The sequence below is a fragment of the Monodon monoceros genome, unplaced genomic scaffold (genome assembly GCF_005190385.1).
Source record: "Monodon monoceros isolate NGI ecotype Baffin Bay Population unplaced genomic scaffold, NGI_Narwhal_1 Super_Scaffold_4, whole genome shotgun sequence".
NCBI lineage: Eukaryota > Metazoa > Chordata > Mammalia > Artiodactyla > Monodontidae > Monodon > Monodon monoceros.
The window spans coordinates 63,796,604-63,803,634 of record NW_021703781.1 but is presented as its reverse complement, the minus strand read 5'-3'; the positions used below and the strand labels follow the sequence as shown (position 1 = coordinate 63,803,634).

At 43.0% G+C, this 7,031-nt stretch overlaps 1 pseudogene; it reads left to right on the top strand.

The window, feature by feature from the left end:
• Nucleotides 1-1,228: 1,228 nt before the first annotated feature.
• On the top strand, nt 1,229-3,046 carry LOC114908573 (annotated as a pseudogene).
• The last annotated feature ends 3,985 nt before the right edge of the window (nt 3,047-7,031 follow it).

Genomic DNA, 7,031 nt, shown 5'->3' with positions numbered 1-7,031 from the left:
AGTTTTAAAAACAATGAAAATCGCATGGAACCCAAATGAAAAGAGGAGGGGACTGACTTCTCTGGGACTGGCGTGGGGGGAGGAGATGGACCCTACACTTCTTTCTACAGTCCCAGGAGGGCCCGGGGACCCAGCTCCTTCCCACGTTGGGGGCTCAGCCAGCACAGCCATGGTGTCCTGACCAAGGGGACGTGTGACCCCAAGGTGTGGGGTCTGAGGAGGTGGGGTCACCGTGGTGAGTGTGGACGTGTGACCCCAGGTGCAGGGTCTGGGGAGGTGAGGTCACCCTGGAGACTGTGGTTGTGTATCCCCAGGTGCGGGGTCGGGATTGTGTGGGTCTCACCCCATCTGTATGGGTCAGTCTCGAGTGCAGGGGGAGACCCCATATCTGCTCTTTGCCCGCAGTGTGTCTCGTCCCTTCTGAGATTTCTAACAACTTAATTGAGGGTGTTGCCCTGATTAACCTATGGACCCTTTTCTTAATCTTGTCACATTCATATGGAGACGGGTACCTTTGAGCGGCTTGCTGCTCCATGTTCTGCGTGGCAACCCTCAGTGGTATCATATTATCACAGCATATCATATATCATATCCAAACCATGGGAATCACCGCTGTCTGGGTTCCCCTGGACACAGCTCAGATAGCACAGACTAGGTCCCTAAGAATGGTCCCCCCACATGCCATGTGAGGGTACAGTGATGGCCCCAGAGGTGCAGGACGGTGCTTGGGCCTCACACATTTGTATAAAGGGGAGTTGAATTGGAATCTCAATTAACAAGACATCACTTTAAAAATTTATTTTAAGTGAAATAAAACACACATCACACACCCTTTACCATCGTCACCATTTTAAGTGCACATTTCCAAGGCATCAGGTACATTCACCTTGTGGAGCCATCACCACCATCCCTAGAACTTTTCATCTTGTAAAACCAAAATTCCACAACGATGAAAGTCTCACTGCCCACCCCCTCCTGCAGCCCCAGCACCGCCGTCCACTTCGGTCCATGAGTTGTCAACTCTAGGGCCCCCATTTGAGTGGAATCCTGCAGTGTTTGCTGATGGGTCAGTTTGGAAGAGCTGACTTTCAGTCTGAAGGTCTGCCTGTTTGCATCTGAAGAATCTGCATTTAGGGACAGGGTGTCCGGGGCACAGATGAGCTGTGACCTGAGCAGTCGCCTGTGGGGCCCTCTGGCCCCGTCCCTTGAGCTGTGCCTCATCTGTGTCATGGCTGTCCCCGCTGGCACCCCTGGGATGCTGGTGTCTGAGTGAGATTCCTCTGGTGCCCTGCTCCCCTGCCCTCTTCCTGCCTGTTGGGGAGGGGGCTGCTTGCTGGGGGGTCTCTGCTTCTGCGGCAGGAAGGACCCTACAGGGCAGACCCACAGTGTGGGGCATGATCCCAAGAGCATGGGGCCCTCATAGGACACAGCGTCAGGGCCATGACTAGTGCTCGGACCACCTCATCACCGACACAGAATGTTCCCAAGATCCCGCTCAGGAGGGTGTGGTGGGTGGCCTGGGACCCCAGAGGCCCCATTCCTATCCTGGAGCTTGGAGAGGGCATCCACCATGGGCTCTGAATTCACCCCACATCTCAGCCGTCTCCCTCTGTCCTCTTTGAACACAGGAAAACTTCTACTGATTATTGTCCACAGCATAGGCCTGGTCCTGTCGAGATTAGAGTTCTTTAATTTAGGCACCCTGGGATAGCAGCTGTTTTTAGGCCTAAAGAAGGTATAGCTCATGAGTGTAAAACATTTTCAGTTGAAACTAATATTCGATGACTAGCTCTATACTAGTCGGTTGTTGACTTCTATTAGTCATAATTCTCCTGGTTTCAGATCTGATGTGGGAATTGTAGAGGAGTCAAAATTAAAATCTTCATAATCTGTGTATTCATAGCTTCAGAATCATTTGATGGCCCATAGTTTTTACGGTTAGGGAAGGGTTACTGATTTCATGTATCATGAAAAGGATTCATAGTGATGATAGGGCAATTATATGATGGCTGATAAATGGTTCAAATGGTCTTGTGCATCTAGTGAACCTGTATGGGTCAGTTTAGTTGTCAATATTAAGTTCTATTTTAAAAATGGATATTAATGTGTGATCATGAAAATGTAAAAGTTCTTCCATGACAGGTAACGTTGCATCTTGAGAGCCTAGTTGAAATGGATGTGCCATAGTGATATACAAGATTTTTGCCTATGATTTAACTTTGATGAAGTTACATAACTTATTTTTATCTCATTTATTGAGAAAGACATAATTGTTATGGTGTGGGCTTGAAACTGGTTGAAAAGAATTCGATTCCTTCCTTATTTTAAACTTACAGAAGTAGGATCTTCAAACATAGGATATGCTGGACAGCATCCATGTAACCATTCTAGGTTAGTAGTTGTTACTCTACTGAGACTTCTCATTTGAATGCAAGAGCTTCTCAAATTATAAAGATGATTAGCAGTACTGCTGTTCATGAGATGCATGAGCCTATAGATGAAAGAGTTCATGCTGTGTGCGCATCAGCGTGGCTGGAGTAATGTAGTGACATCCTGAAAGGCCAAGAAAGTGCTGCGGGAGGAAGATCACATTTACTACTACAAAGATAACGATGAAGGGAAGTTTTGCTCATGTTGAGTTAAGTGTATAACCTGAGAATAGTGGAAATCAGTGCATGAAGCCTCCTATCATAGTGAACACTGCTGCTTTTTTTTTTGCGCTCACACTCATTGTGGTGCCACCAGACGCTCCCTCAGCACACAGAACAATGCCAGCGAGTTCGTGGACCTGTACATGCTGCGGAAATGCTCCGCAGGCAACCGCATCATCGGCGCCAAGGACCATGCGTCCATCCAGATGAACGTGGCCGAGGTTGACAAGGTGACAGGCAGGTTCAATGGCCAGTTTAAAACCTACGCTATCTGCAGGGCCATTCGCAGGATGGGTGAGTGAGGTGACTCCATTCTCTGACTGGCCAAGGCAGACGGCATCGTCTCAGAGAACTTCTGCCTAGAGAGGAACCTGGATGTGGAATGTTTGTCATAAATAAATAGTGACACCCCCCCCAAATAGTGAACACTGCTCCCATTGACATTACATAATGGAAGTGTGCTACTTCATAGTATATACCATGGAGGACAATGTCCAGGGATGAATTAGCTAAGACCATTCCTGTTACACAACCTACTGTAAAAAGAAAAAGCCTAAAGCTCATAATAGAGTGGGAGATCATGTAATATTACCTCCATGAAGAGTTGCTAATCAGCTACTTTTACTCCCGTCGGGATAGAAATAATTACTTTAGCTGATGTAAAGTATGTTCATGAGTTGACATCTGTCCCTACTGTAAACATATGATGGGTCCACAAGATAAGTCCTAAAAAGCCAGCGGACAGGACTCACACTATTCCCATATAGGCGAAAGGCTCTTTTTGTCCTAAATAGTATGTAATATGTGAGATTATTCCAAACCCTGGTAGGCTACAAATAACAGACTTCAGGGTGACCAAAGAATCAAAATAGGTGTTGGTATAGGATTGGGTCTCCTCCTGCAGGGCCAGAGGAAGTAGTGTTTATATTTCTCTCTGTTAACAATATGGTAACATTTCGGCTGCTAGAACTGAGAGTGATAATGATAGTAATATGGCTAGAATTAGGGCAGCTCAAACAAATAATGGTGTTTGGTATTGAGATATGTCTGCTGGTTTTATAGTAAAGATTATAGTTGTTGACTGAAAAAAACGCACAACGTGAGAGTTTTGTGTTAAGTTTTATTTTGGGGCAAAATGAGGACTATAGCCGGGGAGACAGCACTGCAGACAGGTCTGAGAAACTGCTTCAGAGAGGTAGGGGGAAGGTCAGTATATATGTGATTTTGGTGCAGGGGGAATACATGCAATCAAGCACATATTTTTTTGCAGAAGGATTCTGCTAGTCACGAGGAGCAAAGTCACCCATGAAGGATTTGAGTGCTTTTCTAAATACGAGGAGATGCAAGAATTGGGCTCATAAAATCTTCTCCTGAAAATATCTATCTGAAGACCTGTTCTGCCAGTTGTTCCCAGGGCATAGAGTGCCTCATTCCTGATCTTCACCGGGAAATCCTTGCAGGTATTAAAGGTCAGCAGCCACTGCGGCTCAAAATTTAATCCTTGTAGAGGTAGATGGCAGGTGCCAATTTTTAGTTGTCATAGTGGTAAAAATAACAGCACCAAAAATTGAAGAGACATCTGCTAAACGTAAGGAGAAAATGCTTAGGCCAACAGAGGCTCCTGTGTGGGCCAGACTGCTGGCTAGAAGTGGATATACACTTCAACCAGTACCAGAACCAGCTTCTACTGTTGATAATAGGAGTAGGAGTAAGAATGATGGGGGAAGTAGTCAAAAGTTTATCTTACTTTTCAGGGAAATGTTATATCAGGTGCCCCAGTCATTAGTGGGACAAGTCAGTTTCTGAACCCTCCAATCATAATGGGTACAACTCTACAGAAAATTATTACAAATGCAGGGGCTGCATTACAGATTTGGTCATCTCCAAGTAGCGCTCCAGGTTAGCATAGCTCAACATGGATTAATAGACGTAAGGTGTTGCCTACTGTTCAGGCTCAAGCACCAGATAGTAAATATAAAGTGCCGATATCTTTGTGCTTTGTTGAAAACGATCAGCAGTGTATGAACATAAGTAAAATGACTGAGTTCACATTAGACTGTAAAGCTAAAGGAAGAGATTGAGCCCCTTTTTTGCCAAGCCCTGTGTTCAATCAGCAAATTGAATTGCAGATTCAGAGAAGCAGCTTCAATTCTGCCTGTGCTTCTCCTATTTTTTTTTTTTTTTTTTTTGGGAAGGCGGGAGAAGTATTCAATAGATTGAAGCCAGTTGACTACAGTATTTCCTGTTAACTAAGATTTCATGGGGTGGAAGCCCATCAGTCTAGTGAGGATTTAGCTTAATTAAAATGTTTTATTTGCATTCAACTGATGTAGGATCGAGTCTTGCAATACTTATTTTAAGGAATTAAGTAAATTATACTTGCTTACGGTTTTGAAAGCTCTCGGTCTAAACTAACCTAAATTCCTAGCCCAGCACTGATAGAAATGTGTGTTACGGGTAGTAATAGTGTAGCTATTACAATTAGTAATGATAGGAAGGTTATCTGTTTTGTATGTTGGAATTGTCATTTTATTTTTAGGTTTATTGAAGGGAATATAGTTGGTGCTGTGGAGTATATTAGCTGCATCTAGAAATATATGTTAAGTAGTGCTCGGATGGCTGTTAGTGTTGGTAGAATGTTACTGTTTTTTATCTCCTAGTAATTATTCGTTTGGGTAAAAATCTTGATAGTGGTGGGAGACCTAATCTTTTAGTAGTGAGGATAAGGATTGTGATGGAAAGAAACTGTTTTCTTTCATGTGTGTGATAATGATAGTTTCTGGTACATGAGCTGGCCATAAATGGTAAGAAGATAATGCTATTATATAAGCATGTTTAGAATTTCTGTGGTTGAATTATACATTATATAGCAGTTATTCATCCTATATGGGCCACTGATGAATGAACAGAGGCTATAATTTTTGTAGTTGAGTTTGGTTGAGTCCCCCTCAGCCTCCAATTATGGTTCATAATATAGCTATGATTGATAGTATGTTTAGGGTTATGGATGGTGAGACTTGGTATAAAACTGATAGGGGTGCAAGTTGGTCATGTTACTAGCATCAGGCCCGCTGTTCATGGAATGCCCTGTGTTACTTCAGGCACTCAGAAGTGAAATGGGGAAAGCCCTAATTTTGTGACAAGGGCTATTATTATGATGGTCGATGCTTTGGATTAAAGATTTTTGTAATGTTCATTGACCATAGTATATTGGATTAATAATTTAGCCATTATAGTAGTATTGGTGCAGTGGGTTGTTTTAGAAAATATTTGTTGGATGTTTCTATAGCTTATGGGTTAATTTTTTTATTAGAATGGGGATAACATTAACCAGTGTGAGCTTGTTACTTCAACTATGGTTCCTGAGATGACGGCCAGTAGAATGAAAGTAAAAACAATAGGGCTTATTAGTACTGGAAGGATATAAACCAACATTCTTGGGGTCTGGGACTGATAGCTTACTTAGCAGACCTTACTATAAAATGTACTATAAGGTGGTAGTATGAAGCAAGTAAAATTCTTGTTTTTTTTAACATCTTTATTGGAGTATAATTGCTTTACAATGGTGTGTTACTTTCTGCTTTATAACAAAGTGAATCAGTTATACATATGTTCCCATATCTCTTCACTCTTGCGTCTCACTCACTCCCACCCTCCCTATCCCACCCCTCTAGGTGGTCACAAAGCACCAAGCTGATCTCCCGGTGCTATGCGGCTGCTTCCCACTAGCTATCTGTTTTACGATTGGTAGTGTATATATGTCCCTGCCACTCTCTCATTTTGTCATAGCTTACCCTTCACCCACCCTCCTTGAGGATCTTTGCTGTCCTCAAGTGCGTTCTCTAGTAGGTTTGTGTTTTTATTCCCGTCTTGCCCCTAGGTTCTTCATGACCTTTTTTTTTCTTAGATTCAATATATATGTGTTAGCATACAGTATTTGTTTTCCTCTTTCTGACTTACTTCACTCGTATGACAGACTCTAGGTCCATCCACCCCACTACAAATAACTCAATTTCATTTCTTTTTATGGCTGAGTAATATTCCATTGTATATATGTGCCACATCTTCTTTATCCATTCATCTGTTGATGGACACTTAGGTTGCTTCCATGTCCGGGCTATTGTAAATAGAGCTGCAATGAACATTGTGGTACATGACCCTTTTTGAATTATGGTTTTCTCAGGGTATATGCCCAGTAGTGGGATTGCTGGGTCATATGGTAATTCTATTTGTAGTTTTTTAAGGAACCTCCATACCGTTCTCCATAGTGGCTGTATCTATTCACATTCCCACCAACAGTGCAAGAGGGTTCCCTCTTCTCCACACCCTCTCCAGCATTTATTGTTTGTAGATTTTTTGATCATGGCCATTCTGACCAGT